This window comes from Pleuronectes platessa, chromosome 21 (genome assembly GCF_947347685.1).
Source record: "Pleuronectes platessa chromosome 21, fPlePla1.1, whole genome shotgun sequence".
NCBI lineage: Eukaryota > Metazoa > Chordata > Actinopteri > Pleuronectiformes > Pleuronectidae > Pleuronectes > Pleuronectes platessa.
The window spans coordinates 12,299,665-12,317,668 of NC_070646.1; the positions used below are offsets into that span (position 1 = coordinate 12,299,665).

Consider the following 18,004-nt stretch of genomic DNA (forward strand, 5'->3'; position numbering starts at 1 on the left):
TCTTGTAGACCAGGATAACGTCCTTCATAGCAAACAGATGTAACTGGGTGGAAAAAAAATTGATTTTTGTTCTTGACTTTCCAGGCTCCAGTGGCGCAATCGGTCAGCGCGCAGTACTTATAAGACAGTGACCTGCAGAGCAATGCTGAGGTTGTGAGTTCGACTCTCACCTGGAGCAGAATGGTTTTACCTTGGTGGTTGGTGGGAGAAGTGACTGTTCACAAGACACAACTAGTGAAGAGTTCAGTCCTTCAGGTTTAGTCAGTGACTACCTTGACATTTTGTGTGTGTGTGATCCTGCACTGCCTGCTGTCGTTGTTGTTCCAGATGACCGTGCTGAGGACAGAGAGCTGGTTGAGAATCTCCATCATCTACATGCTCAGTGGCATCACTGGAAACTTGGCCTCAGCCATCTTCCTGCCTTACAGAGCAGAGGTGCAGTGTCACCATCAAAACAAAACTGTACGAGCTACACAACCACATTAAAGTAAGTAATAAAGCAACACTTTAGTGTAAAGATAATTCTACTTACTAAGTGTCAGGAATATAATAAATATAAAAAAATATAAATCGAGAGGCAACTTAGGGCAGTGTGAGAATATGTTCTGTAAATGGATTGCACATGAACCATTGATATTGCACAGTGAAGAGTGTAGTCCATGATGGGTGCATGTAGTTCTACTGGAAGGAGATCTGGTTGTACAGTCTTACAGCTGCAGGAAGGAACGACGAGCGGTACCTCTCTCCAGTGGTGAGGGTGGGACTACTTGCCACCAAAGACTCATTACGGTCTAAAGAAGAGCGTCACGAACAGGATTCGAACCTGTGCGGGGAAACCCCATTGGATTTCGAGTCCAACGCCTTAACCTCTCGGCCACCGTGACATGTTGACATGCAATTAATATACACATATTAGTGAAGACAGTTATGATGGGCAGAGAAAGTATATGAACTGATTGCAGAGGTACATTGTATTAAAGTATTCGACTCATTTGGGATTACCAGTTATACAGTGACACAGACACAAGGAGGTCTGAACAGTGACTGTGTATCACATATTTATGGCTATTTAGTGTAAAGAAAACATATCGTTAAAATCGAAAGTAAGAGAACCTAAACAAAACAAGTCAGTGCATTAGTTTGGCCTCGATACATTACATTTCATTTTCGCCACTTGAAAAGACTCCAGTGGTGCAATCGGTCAGCGCGAGGTGCTTATAAGACAGTGACCTGCAGAGCTATGCCGAGGTTGTAAGTTCGATCCTCACCTGGAGCAGCACTGTTTGTGGAGAAGGGACTGTTCACAAGAATCACATCTATGAACTAGCCTACAACAACCTTGGTCAGATGTTGGTTGCGGGGAAACCCCATTGGATTTCGAGTCCAACGCCTTAACCTCTCGGCCACCGTGACATGTTGACATGTAATTAATACACACATATTAGTGAAGACAGTTATGATGGGCAGAGAAAGTATATGAACTGATTCCAGAGGTACATTGTATTAAAGTATTCGACTCATTTGGGATTACCAGTTATACAGTGCCACAGACACAAGGAGGTCTGAACAGTGACTGTGTATCACATATTTATGGCTATTTAGTGTAAAGAAAACATATCGTTAAAATCGAAAGTAAGAGAACCTAAACAAAACAAGTCAGTGCATTAGTTTGGCCTCGATACATTACATTTCATTTTCGCCACTTGAAAAGACTCCAGTGGTGCAATCGGTCAGCGCGAGGTGCTTATAAGACAGTGACCTGCAGAGCTATGCCGAGGTTGTAAGTTCGATCCTCACCTGGAGCAGCACTGTTTGTGGAGAAGGGACTGTTCGCAAGAATCACATCTATGAACTAGCCTACAACAACCTTGGTCAGATGTTGGTTTAAACTACTGGTGTCAAACTATAACAGCAACTTTTCACTAACTGCACAACCTACTTCCTGTTTGATACCTTGTGTTGGTTTGGAAGAGGATATTTTTACGCAGAGGCCCCTGGCTGTAGAAGTTATCCCCAGTTGCTTCGATTGAATTGGATTTGGCTGCAACTCCTGCAATTTACTAATCAAATGTCTATGTTAGTTAATACCAGTAATATTTCTGCTTTGACATTTCAGTGTAGAATCTTCACAACAGGCATCTTGAAGGTTTTACATGTCAATCTCTTGTAGACCAGGATAACGTCCTTCATAGCAAACAGATGTAACTGGGTGGAAAAAAAATTGATTTTTGTTCTTGACTTTCCAGGCTCCAGTGGCGCAATCGGTCAGCGCGCAGTACTTATAAGACAGTGACCTGCAGAGCAATGCTGAGGTTGTGAGTTCGACTCTCACCTGGAGCAGAATGGTTTTACCTTGGTGGTTGGTGGGAGAAGTGACTGTTCACAAGACACAACTAGTGAAGAGTTCAGTCCTTCAGGTTTAGTCAGTGACTACCTTGACATTTTGTGTGTGTGTGATCCTGCACTGCCTGCTGTCGTTGTTGTTCCAGATGACCGTGCTGAGGACAGAGAGCTGGTTGAGAATCTCCATCATCTACATGCTCAGTGGCATCACTGGAAACTTGGCCTCAGCCATCTTCCTGCCTTACAGAGCAGAGGTGCAGTGTCACCATCAAAACAAAACTGTACGAGCTACACAACCACATTAAAGTAAGTAATAAAGCAACACTTTAGTGTAAAGATAATTCTACTTACTAAGTGTCAGGAATATAATAAATATAAAAAAATATAAATCGAGAGGCAACTTAGGGCAGTGTGAGAATATGTTCTGTAAATGGATTGCACATGAACCATTGATATTGCACAGTGAAGAGTGTAGTCCATGATGGGTGCATGTAGTTCTACTGGAAGGAGATCTGGTTGTACAGTCTTACAGCTGCAGGAAGGAACGACGAGCGGTACCTCTCTCCAGTGGTGAGGGTGGGACTACTTGCCACCAAAGACTCATTACGGTCTAAAGAAGAGCGTCACGAACAGGATTCGAACCTGTGCGGGGAAACCCCATTGGATTTCGAGTCCAACGCCTTAACCTCTCGGCCACCGTGACATGTTGACATGCAATTAATATACACATATTAGTGAAGACAGTTATGATGGGCAGAGAAAGTATATGAACTGATTGCAGAGGTACATTGTATTAAAGTATTCGACTCATTTGGGATTACCAGTTATACAGTGACACAGACACAAGGAGGTCTGAACAGTGACTGTGTATCACATATTTATGGCTATTTAGTGTAAAGAAAACATATCGTTAAAATCGAAAGTAAGAGAACCTAAACAAAACAAGTCAGTGCATTAGTTTGGCCTCGATACATTACATTTCATTTTCGCCACTTGAAAAGACTCCAGTGGTGCAATCGGTCAGCGCGAGGTGCTTATAAGACAGTGACCTGCAGAGCTATGCCGAGGTTGTAAGTTCGATCCTCACCTGGAGCAGCACTGTTTGTGGAGAAGGGACTGTTCACAAGAATCACATCTATGAACTAGCCTACAACAACCTTGGTCAGATGTTGGTTTAAACTACTGGTGTCAAACTATAACAGCAACTTTTCACTAACTGCACAACCTACTTCCTGTTTGATACCTTGTGTTGCTTTGGAAGAGGATATTTTTACGCAGAGGCCCCTGGCTGTAGAAGTTATCCCCAGTTGCTTCGATTGAATTGGATTTGGCTGCAACTCCTGCAATTTACTAATCAAATGTCTATGTTAGTTAATACCAGTAATATTTCTGCTTTGACATTTCAGTGTAGAATCTTCACAACAGGCATCTTGAAGGTTTTACATGTCAATCTCTTGTAGACCAGGATAACGTCCTTCATAGCAAACAGATGTAACTGGGTGGAAAAAAAATTGATTTTTGTTCTTGACTTTCCAGGCTCCAGTGGCGCAATCGGTCAGCGCGCAGTACTTATAAGACAGTGACCTGCAGAGCAATGCTGAGGTTGTGAGTTCGACTCTCACCTGGAGCAGAATGGTTTTACCTTGGTGGTTGGTGGGAGAAGTGACTGTTCACAAGACACAACTAGTGAAGAGTTCAGGTTTAGTCAGTGACTACCTTGACATTTTGTGTGTGTGTGATCCTGCACTGCCTGCTGTCGTTGTTGTTCCAGATGACCGTGCTGAGGACAGAGAGCTGGTTGAGAATCTCCATCATCTACATGCTCAGTGGCATCACTGGAAACTTGGCCTCAGCCATCTTCCTGCCTTACAGAGCAGAGGTGCAGTGTCACCATCAAAACAAAACTGTACGAGCTACACAACCACATTAAAGTAAGTAATAAAGCAACACTTTAGTGTAAAGATAATTCTACTTACTAAGTGTCAGGAATATAATAACTATAAAAAAATATAAATCGAGAGGCAACTTACGGCAGTGTGAGAATATGTTCTGTAAATAGATTGCACATGAACCATTGATATTGCACAGTGAAGAGTGTAGTCCATGATGGGTGCATGTAGTTCTACTGGAAGGAGATCTGGTTGTACAGTATTACAGCTGCAGGAAGGAACAACGAGCGGTACCTCTGCCCAGTGGTGAGGGTGGGACTACTTGCCACCAAAGACTCAATACGGTCTAAAGAAGAGCGTCACGAACAGGATTCGAACCTGTGCGGGGAAACCCCATTGGATTTCGAGTCCAACGCCTTAACCTCTCGGCCACCGTGACATGTTGACATGTAATTAATACACACATATTAGTGAAGACAGTTATGATGGGCAGAGAAAGTATATGAACTGATTGCAGAGGTACATTGTATTAAAGTATTCGACTCATTTGGGATTACCAGTTATACAGTGCCACAGACACAAGGAGGTCTGAACAGTGACTGTGTATCACATATTTATGGCTATTTAGTGTAAAGAAAACATATCGTTAAAATCGAAAGTAAGAGAACCTAAACAAAACAAGTCAGTGCATTAGTTTGGCCTCGATACATTACATTTCATTTTCGCCACTTGAAAAGACTCCAGTGGTGCAATCGGTCAGCGCGAGGTGCTTATAAGACAGTGACCTGCAGAGCTATGCCGAGGTTGTAAGTTCGATCCTCACCTGGAGCAGCACTGTTTGTGGAGAAGGGACTGTTCGCAAGAATCACATCTATGAACTAGCCTACAACAACCTTGGTCAGATGTTGGTTTAAACTACTGGTGTCAAACTATAACAGCATCTTTTCACTAACTGCACAACCTACTTCCTGTTTGATACCTTGTGTTGGTTTGGAAGAGGATATTTTTACGCAGAGGCCCCTGGCTGTAGAAGTTATCCCCAGTTGCTTCGATTGAATTGGATTTGGCTGCAACTCCTGCAATTTACTAATCAAATGTCTATGTTAGTTAATACCAGTAATATTTCTGCTTTGACATTTCAGTGTAGAATCTTCACAACAGGCATCTTGAAGGTTTTACATGTCAATCTCTTGTAGACCAGGATAACGTCCTTCATAGCAAACAGATGTAACTGGGTGGAAAAAAAATTGATTTTTGTTCTTGACTTTCCAGGCTCCAGTGGCGCAATCGGTCAGCGCGCAGTACTTATAAGACAGTGACCTGCAGAGCAATGCTGAGGTTGTGAGTTCGACTCTCACCTGGAGCAGAATGGTTTTACCTTGGTGGTTGGTGGGAGAAGTGACTGTTCACAAGACACAACTAGTGAAGAGTTCAGGTTTAGTCAGTGACTACCTTGACATTTTGTGTGTGTGTGATCCTGCACTGCCTGCTGTCGTTGTTGTTCCAGATGACCGTGCTGAGGACAGAGAGCTGGTTGAGAATCTCCATCATCTACATGCTCAGTGGCATCACTGGAAACTTGGCCTCAGCCATCTTCCTGCCTTACAGAGCAGAGGTGCAGTGTCACCATCAAAACAAAACTGTACGAGCTACACAACCACATTAAAGTAAGTAATAAAGCAACACTTTAGTGTAAAGATAATTCTACTTACTAAGTGTCAGGAATATAATAAATATAAAAAAATATAAATCGAGAGGCAACTTAGGGCAGTGTGAGAATATGTCCTGTAAATGGATTGCACATGAACCATTGATATTGCACAGTGAAGAGTGTAGTCCATGATGGGTGCATGTAGTTCTACTGGAAGGAGATCTGGTTGTACAGTCTTACAGCTGCAGGAAGGAACGACGAGCGGTACCTCTCCCCAGTGGTGAGGGTGGGACTACTTGCCACCAAAGACTCATTACGGTCTAAAGAAGAGCGTCACGAACAGGATTCGAACCTGTGCGGGGAAACCCCATTGGATTTCGAGTCCAACGCCTTAACCTCTCGGCCACCGTGACATGTTGACATGCAATTAATATACACATATTAGTGAAGACAGTTATGATGGGCAGAGAAAGTATATGAACTGATTGCAGAGGTACATTGTATTAAAGTATTCGACTCATTTGGGATTACCAGTTATACAGTGACACAGACACAAGGAGGTCTGAACAGTGACTGTGTATCACATATTTATGGCTATTTAGTGTAAAGAAAACATATCGTTAAAATCGAAAGTAAGAGAACCTAAACAAAACAAGTCAGTGCATTAGTTTGGCCTCGATACATTACATTTCATTTTCGCCACTTGAAAAGACTCCAGTGGTGCAATCGGTCAGCGCGAGGTGCTTATAAGACAGTGACCTGCAGAGCTATGCCGAGGTTGTAAGTTCGATCCTCACCTGGAGCAGCACTGTTTGTGGAGAAGGGACTGTTCGCAAGAATCACATCTATGAACTAGCCTACAACAACCTTGGTCAGATGTTGGTTTAAACTACTGGTGTCAAACTATAAAAGCAACTTTTCACTAACTGCACAGCCTACTTCCTGTTTGATACCTTGTGTTGCTTTGGAAGAGGATATTTTTACGCAGAGGCCCCTGGCTGTAGAAGTTATCCCCAGTTGCTTCGATTGAATTGGATTTGGCTGCAACTCCTGCAATTTACTAATCAAATGTCTATGTTAGTTAATACCAGTAATATTTCTGCTTTGACATTTCAGTGTAGAATCTTCACAACAGGCATCTTGAAGGTTTTACATGTCAATCTCTTGTAGACCAGGATAACGTCCTTCATAGCAAACAGATGTAACTGGGTGGAAAAAAAATTGATTTTTGTTCTTGACTTTCCAGGCTCCAGTGGCGCAATCGGTCAGCGCGCAGTACTTATAAGACAGTGACCTGCAGAGCAATGCTGAGGTTGTGAGTTCGACTCTCACCTGGAGCAGAATGGTTTTACCTTGGTGGTTGGTGGGAGAAGTGACTGTTCACAAGACACAACTAGTGAAGAGTTCAGTCCTTCAGGTTTAGTCAGTGACTACCTTGACATTTTGTGTGTGTGTGATCCTGCACTGCCTGCTGTCGTTGTTGTTCCAGATGACCGTGCTGAGGACAGAGAGCTGGTTTAGAATCTCCATCATCTACATGCTCAGTGGCATCACTGGAAACTTGGCCTCAGCCATCTTCCTGCCTTACAGAGCAGAGGTGCAGTGTCACCATCAAAACAAAACTGTACGAGCTACACAACCACATTAAAGTAAGTAATAAAGCAACACTTTAGTGTAAAGATAATTCTACTTACTAAGTGTCAGGAATATAAAAAAATATAAATCGAGAGGCAACTTAGGGCAGTGTGAGAATATGTTCTGTAAATGGATTGCACATGAACCATTGATATTGCACAGTGAAGAGTGTAGTCCATGATGGGTGCATGTAGTTCTACTGGAAGGAGATCTGGTTGTACAGTCTTACAGCTGCAGGAAGGAACGACGAGCGGTACCTCTCCCCAGTGGTGAGGGTGGGACTACTTGCCACCAAAGACTCATTACGGTCTAAAGAAGAGCGTCACGAACAGGATTCGAACCTGTGCGGGGAAACCCCATTGGATTTCGAGTCCAACGCCTTAACCTCTCGGCCACCGTGACATGTTGACATGCAATTAATATACACATATTAGTGAAGACAGTTATGATGGGCAGAGAAAGTATATGAACTGATTGCAGAGGTACATTGTATTAAAGTATTCGACTCATTTGGGATTACCAGTTATACAGTGACACAGACACAAGGAGGTCTGAACAGTGACTGTGTATCACATATTTATGGCTATTTAGTGTAAAGAAAACATATCGTTAAAATCGAAAGTAAGAGAACCTAAACAAAACAAGTCAGTGCATTAGTTTGGCCTCGATACATTACATTTCATTTTCGCCACTTGAAAAGACTCCAGTGGTGCAATCGGTCAGCGCGAGGTGCTTATAAGACAGTGACCTGCAGAGCTATGCCGAGGTTGTAAGTTCGATCCTCACCTGGAGCAGCACTGTTTGTGGAGAAGGGACTGTTCACAAGAATCACATCTATGAACTAGCCTACAACAACCTTGGTCAGATGTTGGTTTAAACTACTGGTGTCAAACTATAACAGCAACTTTTCACTAACTGCACAACCTACTTCCTGTTTGATACCTTGTGTTGCTTTGGAAGAGGATATTTTTACGCAGAGGCCCCTGGCTGTAGAAGTTATCCCCAGTTGCTTCGATTGAATTGGATTTGGCTGCAACTCCTGCAATTTACTAATCAAATGTCTATGTTAGTTAATACCAGTAATATTTCTGCTTTGACATTTCAGTGTAGAATCTTCACAACAGGCATCTTGAAGGTTTTACATGTCAATCTCTTGTAGACCAGGATAACGTCCTTCATAGCAAACAGATGTAACTGGGTGGAAAAAAAATTGATTTTTGTTCTTGACTTTCCAGGCTCCAGTGGCGCAATCGGTCAGCGCGCAGTACTTATAAGACAGTGACCTGCAGAGCAATGCTGAGGTTGTGAGTTCGACTCTCACCTGGAGCAGAATGGTTTTACCTTGGTGGTTGGTGGGAGAAGTGACTGTTCACAAGACACAACTAGTGAAGAGTTCAGGTTTAGTCAGTGACTACCTTGACATTTTGTGTGTGTGTGATCCTGCACTGCCTGCTGTCGTTGTTGTTCCAGATGACCGTGCTGAGGACAGAGAGCTGGTTGAGAATCTCCATCATCTACATGCTCAGTGGCATCACTGGAAACTTGGCCTCAGCCATCTTCCTGCCTTACAGAGCAGAGGTGCAGTGTCACCATCAAAACAAAACTGTACGAGCTACACAACCACATTAAAGTAAGTAATAAAGCAACACTTTAGTGTAAAGATAATTCTACTTACTAAGTGTCAGGAATATAATAAATATAAAAAAATATAAATCGAGAGGCAATTTACGGCAGTGTGAGAATATGTTCTGTAAATAGATTGCACATGAACCATTGATATTGCACAGTGAAGAGTGTAGTCCATGATGGGTGCATGTAGTTCTACTGGAAGGAGATCTGGTTGTACAGTATTACAGCTGCAGGAAGGAACAACGAGCGGTACCTCTGCCCAGTGGTGAGGGTGGGACTACTTGCCACCAAAGACTCAATACGGTCTAAAGAAGAGCGTCACGAACAGGATTCGAACCTGTGCGGGGAAACCCCATTGGATTTCGAGTCCAACGCCTTAACCTCTCGGCCACCGTGACATGTTGACATGTAATTAATACACACATATTAGTGAAGACAGTTATGATGGGCAGAGAAAGTATATGAACTGATTGCAGAGGTACATTGTATTAAAGTATTCGACTCATTTGGGATTACCAGTTATACAGTGCCACAGACACAAGGAGGTCTGAACAGTGACTGTGTATCACATATTTATGGCTATTTAGTGTAAAGAAAACATATCGTTAAAATCGAAAGTAAGAGAACCTAAACAAAACAAGTCAGTGCATTAGTTTGGCCTCGATACATTACATTTCATTTTCGCCACTTGAAAAGACTCCAGTGGTGCAATCGGTCAGCGCGAGGTGCTTATAAGACAGTGACCTGCAGAGCTATGCCGAGGTTGTAAGTTCGATCCTCACCTGGAGCAGCACTGTTTGTGGAGAAGGGACTGTTCGCAAGAATCACATCTATGAACTAGCCTAAAACAACCTTGGTCAGATGTTGGTTTAAACTACTGGTGTCAAACTATAACAGCAACTTTTCACTAACTGCACAACCTACTTCCTGTTTGATACCTTGTGTTGCTTTGGAAGAGGATATTTTTACGCAGAGGCCCCTGGCTGTAGAAGTTATCCCCAGTTGCTTCGATTGAATTGGATTTGGCTGCAACTCCTGCAATTTACTAATCAAATGTCTATGTTAGTTAATACCAGTAATATTTCTGCTTTGACATTTCAGTGTAGAATCTTCACAACAGGCATCTTGAAGGTTTTACATGTCAATCTCTTGTAGACCAGGATAACGTCCTTCATAGCAAACAGATGTAACTGGGTGGAAAAAAAATTGATTTTTGTTCTTGACTTTCCAGGCTCCAGTGGCGCAATCGGTCAGCGCGCAGTACTTATAAGACAGTGACCTGCAGAGCAATGCTGAGGTTGTGAGTTCGACTCTCACCTGGAGCAGAATGGTTTTACCTTGGTGGTTGGTGGGAGAAGTGACTGTTCACAAGACACAACTAGTGAAGAGTTCAGGTTTAGTCAGTGACTACCTTGACATTTTGTGTGTGTGTGATCCTGCACTGCCTGCTGTCGTTGTTGTTCCAGATGACCGTGCTGAGGACAGAGAGCTGGTTGAGAATCTCCATCATCTACATGCTCAGTGGCATCACTGGAAACTTGGCCTCAGCCATCTTCCTGCCTTACAGAGCAGAGGTGCAGTGTCACCATCAAAACAAAACTGTACGAGCTACACAACCACATTAAAGTAAGTAATAAAGCAACACTTTAGTGTAAAGATAATTCTACTTACTAAGTGTCAGGAATATAATAAATATAAAAAAATATAAATCGAGAGGCAACTTAGGGCAGTGTGAGAATATGTCCTGTAAATGGATTGCACATGAACCATTGATATTGCACAGTGAAGAGTGTAGTCCATGATGGGTGCATGTAGTTCTACTGGAAGGAGATCTGGTTGTACAGTCTTACAGCTGCAGGAAGGAACGACGAGCGGTACCTCTCCCCAGTGGTGAGGGTGGGACTACTTGCCACCAAAGACTCATTACGGTCTAAAGAAGAGCGTCACGAACAGGATTCGAACCTGTGCGGGGAAACCCCATTGGATTTCGAGTCCAACGCCTTAACCTCTCGGCCACCGTGACATGTTGACATGCAATTAATATACACATATTAGTGAAGACAGTTATGATGGGCAGAGAAAGTATATGAACTGATTGCAGAGGTACATTGTATTAAAGTATTCGACTCATTTGGGATTACCAGTTATACAGTGCCACAGACACAAGGAGGTCTGAACAGTGACCTGTGTATCACATATTTATGGCTATTTAGTGTAAAGAAAACATATCGTTAAAATCGAAAGTAAGAGAACCTAAACAAAACAAGTCAGTGCATTAGTTTGGCCTCGATACATTACATTTCATTTTCGCCACTTGAAAAGACTCCAGTGGTGCAATCGGTCAGCGCGAGGTGCTTATAAGACAGTGACCTGCAGAGCTATGCCGAGGTTGTAAGTTCGATCCTCACCTGGAGCAGCACTGTTTGTGGAGAAGGGACTGTTCGCAAGAATCACATCTATGAACTAGCCTACAACAACCTTGGTCAGATGTTGGTTTAAACTACTGGTGTCAAACTATAAAAGCAACTTTTCACTAACTGCACAGCCTACTTCCTGTTTGATACCTTGTGTTGCTTTGGAAGAGGATATTTTTACGCAGAGGCCCCTGGCTGTAGAAGTTATCCCCAGTTGCTTCGATTGAATTGGATTTGGCTGCAACTCCTGCAATTTACTAATCAAATGTCTATGTTAGTTAATACCAGTAATATTTCTGCTTTGACATTTCAGTGTAGAATCTTCACAACAGGCATCTTGAAGGTTTTACATGTCAATCTCTTGTAGACCAGGATAACGTCCTTCATAGCAAACAGATGTAACTGGGTGGAAAAAAAATTGATTTTTGTTCTTGACTTTCCAGGCTCCAGTGGCGCAATCGGTCAGCGCGCAGTACTTATAAGACAGTGACCTGCAGAGCAATGCTGAGGTTGTGAGTTCGACTCTCACCTGGAGCAGAATGGTTTTACCTTGGTGGTTGGTGGGAGAAGTGACTGTTCACAAGACACAACTAGTGAAGAGTTCAGTCCTTCAGGTTTAGTCAGTGACTACCTTGACATTTTGTGTGTGTGTGATCCTGCACTGCCTGCTGTCGTTGTTGTTCCAGATGACCGTGCTGAGGACAGAGAGCTGGTTTAGAATCTCCATCATCTACATGCTCAGTGGCATCACTGGAAACTTGGCCTCAGCCATCTTCCTGCCTTACAGAGCAGAGGTGCAGTGTCACCATCAAAACAAAACTGTACGAGCTACACAACCACATTAAAGTAAGTAATAAAGCAACACTTTAGTGTAAAGATAATTCTACTTACTAAGTGTCAGGAATATAAAAAAATATAAATCGAGAGGCAACTTAGGGCAGTGTGAGAATATGTTCTGTAAATGGATTGCACATGAACCATTGATATTGCACAGTGAAGAGTGTAGTCCATGATGGGTGCATGTAGTTCTACTGGAAGGAGATCTGGTTGTACAGTCTTACAGCTGCAGGAAGGAACGACGAGCGGTACCTCTCCCCAGTGGTGAGGGTGGGACTACTTGCCACCAAAGACTCATTACGGTCTAAAGAAGAGCGTCACGAACAGGATTCGAACCTGTGCGGGGAAACCCCATTGGATTTCGAGTCCAACGCCTTAACCTCTCGGCCACCGTGACATGTTGACATGCAATTAATATACACATATTAGTGAAGACAGTTATGATGGGCAGAGAAAGTATATGAACTGATTGCAGAGGTACATTGTATTAAAGTATTCGACTCATTTGGGATTACCAGTTATACAGTGACACAGACACAAGGAGGTCTGAACAGTGACTGTGTATCACATATTTATGGCTATTTAGTGTAAAGAAAACATATCGTTAAAATCGAAAGTAAGAGAACCTAAACAAAACAAGTCAGTGCATTAGTTTGGCCTCGATACATTACATTTCATTTTCGCCACTTGAAAAGACTCCAGTGGTGCAATCGGTCAGCGCGAGGTGCTTATAAGACAGTGACCTGCAGAGCTATGCCGAGGTTGTAAGTTCGATCCTCACCTGGAGCAGCACTGTTTGTGGAGAAGGGACTGTTCACAAGAATCACATCTATGAACTAGCCTACAACAACCTTGGTCAGATGTTGGTTTAAACTACTGGTGTCAAACTATAACAGCAACTTTTCACTAACTGCACAACCTACTTCCTGTTTGATACCTTGTGTTGCTTTGGAAGAGGATATTTTTACGCAGAGGCCCCTGGCTGTAGAAGTTATCCCCAGTTGCTTCGATTGAATTGGATTTGGCTGCAACTCCTGCAATTTACTAATCAAATGTCTATGTTAGTTAATACCAGTAATATTTCTGCTTTGACATTTCAGTGTAGAATCTTCACAACAGGCATCTTGAAGGTTTTACATGTCAATCTCTTGTAGACCAGGATAACGTCCTTCATAGCAAACAGATGTAACTGGGTGGAAAAAAAATTGATTTTTGTTCTTGACTTTCCAGGCTCCAGTGGCGCAATCGGTCAGCGCGCAGTACTTATAAGACAGTGACCTGCAGAGCAATGCTGAGGTTGTGAGTTCGACTCTCACCTGGAGCAGAATGGTTTTACCTTGGTGGTTGGTGGGAGAAGTGACTGTTCACAAGACACAACTAGTGAAGAGTTCAGGTTTAGTCAGTGACTACCTTGACATTTTGTGTGTGTGTGATCCTGCACTGCCTGCTGTCGTTGTTGTTCCAGATGACCGTGCTGAGGACAGAGAGCTGGTTGAGAATCTCCATCATCTACATGCTCAGTGGCATCACTGGAAACTTGGCCTCAGCCATCTTCCTGCCTTACAGAGCAGAGGTGCAGTGTCACCATCAAAACAAAACTGTACGAGCTACACAACCACATTAAAGTAAGTAATAAAGCAACACTTTAGTGTAAAGATAATTCTACTTACTAAGTGTCAGGAATATAATAAATATAAAAAAATATAAATCGAGAGGCAACTTACGGCAGTGTGAGAATATGTTCTGTAAATAGATTGCACATGAACCATTGATATTGCACAGTGAAGAGTGTAGTCCATGATGGGTGCATGTAGTTCTACTGGAAGGAGATCTGGTTGTACAGTATTACAGCTGCAGGAAGGAACAACGAGCGGTACCTCTGCCCAGTGGTGAGGGTGGGACTACTTGCCACCAAAGACTCAATACGGTCTAAAGAAGAGCGTCACGAACAGGATTCGAACCTGTGCGGGGAAACCCCATTGGATTTCGAGTCCAACGCCTTAACCTCTCGGCCACCGTGACATGTTGACATGTAATTAATACACACATATTAGTGAAGACAGTTATGATGGGCAGAGAAAGTATATGAACTGATTGCAGAGGTACATTGTATTAAAGTATTCGACTCATTTGGGATTACCAGTTATACAGTGCCACAGACACAAGGAGGTCTGAACAGTGACTGTGTATCACATATTTATGGCTATTTAGTGTAAAGAAAACATATCGTTAAAATCGAAAGTAAGAGAACCTAAACAAAACAAGTCAGTGCATTAGTTTGGCCTCGATACATTACATTTCATTTTCGCCACTTGAAAAGACTCCAGTGGTGCAATCGGTCAGCGCGAGGTGCTTATAAGACAGTGACCTGCAGAGCTATGCCGAGGTTGTAAGTTCGATCCTCACCTGGAGCAGCACTGTTTGTGGAGAAGGGACTGTTCGCAAGAATCACATCTATGAACTAGCCTACAACAACCTTGGTCAGATGTTGGTTTAAACTACTGGTGTCAAACTATAACAGCAACTTTTCACTAACTGCACAACCTACTTCCTGTTTGATACCTTGTGTTGCTTTGGAAGAGGATATTTTTACGCAGAGGCCCCTGGCTGTAGAAGTTATCCCCAGTTGCTTCGATTGAATTGGATTTGGCTGCAACTCCTGCAATTTACTAATCAAATGTCTATGTTAGTTAATACCAGTAATATTTCTGCTTTGACATTTCAGTGTAGAATCTTCACAACAGGCATCTTGAAGGTTTTACATGTCAATCTCTTGTAGACCAGGATAACGTCCTTCATAGCAAACAGATGTAACTGGGTGGAAAAAAAATTGATTTTTGTTCTTGACTTTCCAGGCCCCAGTGGCGCAATCGGTCAGCGCGCAGTACTTATAAGACAGTGACCTGCAGAGCGATGCTGAGGTTGGGAGTTCGACTCTCACCTGGAGCAGAATGCTTTTACCTTGGTGGTTGGTGGGAGAAGTGACTGTTCACAAGACACAACTAGTGAAGAGTTCAGGTTTAGTCAGTGACTACCTTGACATTTTGTGTGTGTGTGATCCTGCACTGCCTGCTGTCGTTGTTGTTCCAGATGACCGTGCTGAGGACAGAGAGCTGGTTTAGAATCTCCATCATCTACATGCTCAGTGGCATCACTGGAAACTTGGCCTCAGCCATCTTCCTGCCTTACAGAGCAGAGGTGCAGTGTCACCATCAAAACAAAACTGTACGAGCTACACAACCACATTAAAGTAAGTAATAAAGCAACACTTTAGTGTAAAGATAGTTCTACTTACTAAGTGTCAGGAATATAATAAATATAAAAAAATATAAATCGAGAGGCAACTTACGGCAGTGTGAGAATATGTTCTGTAAATGGATTGCACATGAACCATTGATATTGCACAGTGAAGAGTGTAGTCCATGATGGGTGCATGTAGTTCTACTGGAAGGAGATCTGGTTGTAGAGTCTTACAGCTGCAGGAAGGAACGACGAGCGGTACCTCTGCCCAGTGGTGAGGGTGGGACTACTTGCCACCAAAGACTCAATACGGTCTAAAGAAGAGCGTCACGAACAGGATTCGAACCTGTGCGGGGAAACCCCATTGGATTTCGAGTCCAACGCCTTAACCTCTCGGCCACCGTGACATGTTGACATGTAATTAATACACACATATTAGTGAAGACAGTTATGATGGGCAGAGAAAGTATATGAACTGATTGCAGAGGTACATTGTATTAAAGTATTCGACTCATTTGGGATTACCAGTTATACAGTGCCACAGACACAAGGAGGTCTGAACAGTGACTGTGTATCACATATTTATGGCTATTTAATGTAAAGAAAACATATCGTTAAAATCGAAAGTAAGAGAACCTAAACAAAACAAGTCAGTGCATTAGTTTGGCCTCGATACATTACATTTCATTTTCGCCACTTGAAAAGACTCCAGTGGTGCAATCGGTCAGCGCGAGGTGCTTATAAGACAGTGACCTGCAGAGCTATGCCGAGGTTGTAAGTTCGATCCTCACCTGGAGCAGCACTGTTTGTGGAGAAGGGACTGTTCGCAAGAATCACATCTATGAACTAGCCTACAACAACCTTGGTCAGATGTTGGTTTAAACTACTGGTGTCAAACTATAACAGCATCTTTTCACTAACTGCACAACCTACTTCCTGTTTGATACCTTGTGTTGGTTTGGAAGAGGATATTTTTACGCAGAGGCCCCTGGCTGTAGAAGTTATCCCCAGTTGCTTCGATTGAATTGGATTTGGCTGCAACTCCTGCAATTTACTAATCAAATGTCTATGTTAGTTAATACCAGTAATATTTCTGCTTTGACATTTCAGTGTAGAATCTTCACAACAGGCATCTTGAAGGTTTTACATGTCAATCTCTTGTAGACCAGGATAACGTCCTTCATAGCAAACAGATGTAACTGGGTGGAAAAAAAATTGATTTTTGTTCTTGACTTTCCAGGCTCCAGTGGCGCAATCGGTCAGCGCGCAGTACTTATAAGACAGTGACCTGCAGAGCAATGCTGAGGTTGTGAGTTCGACTCTCACCTGGAGCAGAATTGTTTTACCTTGGTGGTTGGTGGGAGAAGTGACTGTTCACAAGACACAACTAGTGAAGAGTTCAGGTTTAGTCAGTGACTACCTTGACATTTTGTGTGTGTGTGATCCTGCACTGCCTGCTGTCGTTGTTGTTCCAGATGACCGTGCTGAGGACAGAGAGCTGGTTGAGAATCTCCATCATCTACATGCTCAGTGGCATCACTGGAAACTTGGCCTCAGCCATCTTCCTGCCTTACAGAGCAGAGGTGCAGTGTCACCATCAAAACAAAACTGTACGAGCTACACAACCACATTAAAGTAAGTAATAAAGCAACACTTTAGTGTAAAGATAATTCTACTTACTAAGTGTCAGGAATATAATAAATATAAAAAAATATAAATCGAGAGGCAACTTAGGGCAGTGTGAGAATATGTTCTGTAAATGGATTGCACATGAACCATTGATATTGCACAGTGAAGAGTGTAGTCCATGATGGGTGCATGTAGTTCTACTGGAAGGAGATCTGGTTGTACAGTCTTACAGCTGCAGGAAGGAACGACGAGCGGTACCTCTCCCCAGTGGTGAGGGTGGGACTACTTGCCACCAAAGACTCATTACGGTCTAAAGAAGAGCGTCACGAACAGGATTCGAACCTGTGCGGGGAAACCCCATTGGATTTCGAGTCCAACGCCTTAACCTCTCGGCCACCGTGACATGTTGACATGCAATTAATATACACATATTAGTGAAGACAGTTATGATGGGCAGAGAAAGTATATGAACTGATTGCAGAGGTACATTGTATTAAAGTATTCGACTCATTTGGGATTACCAGTTATACAGTGCCACAGACACAAGGAGGTCTGAACAGTGACTGTGTATCACATATTTATGGCTATTTAGTGTAAAGAAAACATATCGTTAAAATCGAAAGTAAGAGAACCTAAACAAAACAAGTCAGTGCATTAGTTTGGCCTCGATACATTACATTTCATTTTCGCCACTTGAAAAGACTCCAGTGGTGCAATCGGTCAGCGCGAGGTGCTTA

At 42.9% G+C, this 18,004-nt stretch overlaps 21 non-coding genes across 21 annotated transcripts; 10 read left to right on the plus strand and 11 right to left on the minus strand.

Annotated features, from left to right (window-relative positions):
• Positions 1–84: 84 nt before the first annotated feature.
• On the plus strand, positions 85–178 carry trnai-uau (transfer RNA isoleucine (anticodon UAU)). The gene is made up of 2 exons: positions 85–122; positions 143–178. It is a non-coding gene; the product is annotated as a tRNA-Ile (tRNA).
• Positions 179–802: 624 nt separating this feature from the next.
• Positions 803–884, minus strand: trnas-cga (transfer RNA serine (anticodon CGA)). Its single transcript has one exon. It is a non-coding gene; the product is annotated as a tRNA-Ser (tRNA).
• A 1,362-nt stretch (positions 885–2,246) lies between these two features.
• trnai-uau (transfer RNA isoleucine (anticodon UAU)) lies at positions 2,247–2,340 on the plus strand. Its single transcript has 2 exons — positions 2,247–2,284; positions 2,305–2,340. It is a non-coding gene; the product is annotated as a tRNA-Ile (tRNA).
• A 624-nt stretch (positions 2,341–2,964) lies between these two features.
• trnas-cga (transfer RNA serine (anticodon CGA)) lies at positions 2,965–3,046 on the minus strand. The gene has a single exon. It is a non-coding gene; the product is annotated as a tRNA-Ser (tRNA).
• An 833-nt stretch (positions 3,047–3,879) lies between these two features.
• On the plus strand, positions 3,880–3,973 carry trnai-uau (transfer RNA isoleucine (anticodon UAU)). Its single transcript has 2 exons — positions 3,880–3,917; positions 3,938–3,973. It is a non-coding gene; the product is annotated as a tRNA-Ile (tRNA).
• A 616-nt stretch (positions 3,974–4,589) lies between these two features.
• On the minus strand, positions 4,590–4,671 carry trnas-cga (transfer RNA serine (anticodon CGA)). The gene has a single exon. It is a non-coding gene; the product is annotated as a tRNA-Ser (tRNA).
• Positions 4,672–5,504: 833 nt separating this feature from the next.
• trnai-uau (transfer RNA isoleucine (anticodon UAU)) lies at positions 5,505–5,598 on the plus strand. Its single transcript has 2 exons — positions 5,505–5,542; positions 5,563–5,598. It is a non-coding gene; the product is annotated as a tRNA-Ile (tRNA).
• A 616-nt stretch (positions 5,599–6,214) lies between these two features.
• Positions 6,215–6,296, minus strand: trnas-cga (transfer RNA serine (anticodon CGA)). Its single transcript has one exon. It is a non-coding gene; the product is annotated as a tRNA-Ser (tRNA).
• An 833-nt stretch (positions 6,297–7,129) lies between these two features.
• Positions 7,130–7,223, plus strand: trnai-uau (transfer RNA isoleucine (anticodon UAU)). Its single transcript has 2 exons — positions 7,130–7,167; positions 7,188–7,223. It is a non-coding gene; the product is annotated as a tRNA-Ile (tRNA).
• A 615-nt stretch (positions 7,224–7,838) lies between these two features.
• On the minus strand, positions 7,839–7,920 carry trnas-cga (transfer RNA serine (anticodon CGA)). Its single transcript has one exon. It is a non-coding gene; the product is annotated as a tRNA-Ser (tRNA).
• An 833-nt stretch (positions 7,921–8,753) lies between these two features.
• On the plus strand, positions 8,754–8,847 carry trnai-uau (transfer RNA isoleucine (anticodon UAU)). The gene is made up of 2 exons: positions 8,754–8,791; positions 8,812–8,847. It is a non-coding gene; the product is annotated as a tRNA-Ile (tRNA).
• A 616-nt stretch (positions 8,848–9,463) lies between these two features.
• trnas-cga (transfer RNA serine (anticodon CGA)) lies at positions 9,464–9,545 on the minus strand. The gene has a single exon. It is a non-coding gene; the product is annotated as a tRNA-Ser (tRNA).
• An 833-nt stretch (positions 9,546–10,378) lies between these two features.
• On the plus strand, positions 10,379–10,472 carry trnai-uau (transfer RNA isoleucine (anticodon UAU)). Its single transcript has 2 exons — positions 10,379–10,416; positions 10,437–10,472. It is a non-coding gene; the product is annotated as a tRNA-Ile (tRNA).
• Positions 10,473–11,088: 616 nt separating this feature from the next.
• Positions 11,089–11,170, minus strand: trnas-cga (transfer RNA serine (anticodon CGA)). The gene has a single exon. It is a non-coding gene; the product is annotated as a tRNA-Ser (tRNA).
• An 834-nt stretch (positions 11,171–12,004) lies between these two features.
• trnai-uau (transfer RNA isoleucine (anticodon UAU)) lies at positions 12,005–12,098 on the plus strand. Its single transcript has 2 exons — positions 12,005–12,042; positions 12,063–12,098. It is a non-coding gene; the product is annotated as a tRNA-Ile (tRNA).
• Positions 12,099–12,713: 615 nt separating this feature from the next.
• trnas-cga (transfer RNA serine (anticodon CGA)) lies at positions 12,714–12,795 on the minus strand. The gene has a single exon. It is a non-coding gene; the product is annotated as a tRNA-Ser (tRNA).
• Positions 12,796–13,628: 833 nt separating this feature from the next.
• Positions 13,629–13,722, plus strand: trnai-uau (transfer RNA isoleucine (anticodon UAU)). Its single transcript has 2 exons — positions 13,629–13,666; positions 13,687–13,722. It is a non-coding gene; the product is annotated as a tRNA-Ile (tRNA).
• A 616-nt stretch (positions 13,723–14,338) lies between these two features.
• On the minus strand, positions 14,339–14,420 carry trnas-cga (transfer RNA serine (anticodon CGA)). The gene has a single exon. It is a non-coding gene; the product is annotated as a tRNA-Ser (tRNA).
• Positions 14,421–15,963: 1,543 nt separating this feature from the next.
• Positions 15,964–16,045, minus strand: trnas-cga (transfer RNA serine (anticodon CGA)). Its single transcript has one exon. It is a non-coding gene; the product is annotated as a tRNA-Ser (tRNA).
• Positions 16,046–16,878: 833 nt separating this feature from the next.
• On the plus strand, positions 16,879–16,972 carry trnai-uau (transfer RNA isoleucine (anticodon UAU)). Its single transcript has 2 exons — positions 16,879–16,916; positions 16,937–16,972. It is a non-coding gene; the product is annotated as a tRNA-Ile (tRNA).
• Positions 16,973–17,588: 616 nt separating this feature from the next.
• On the minus strand, positions 17,589–17,670 carry trnas-cga (transfer RNA serine (anticodon CGA)). Its single transcript has one exon. It is a non-coding gene; the product is annotated as a tRNA-Ser (tRNA).
• Between the last annotated feature and the right edge of the window lie 334 nt (positions 17,671–18,004).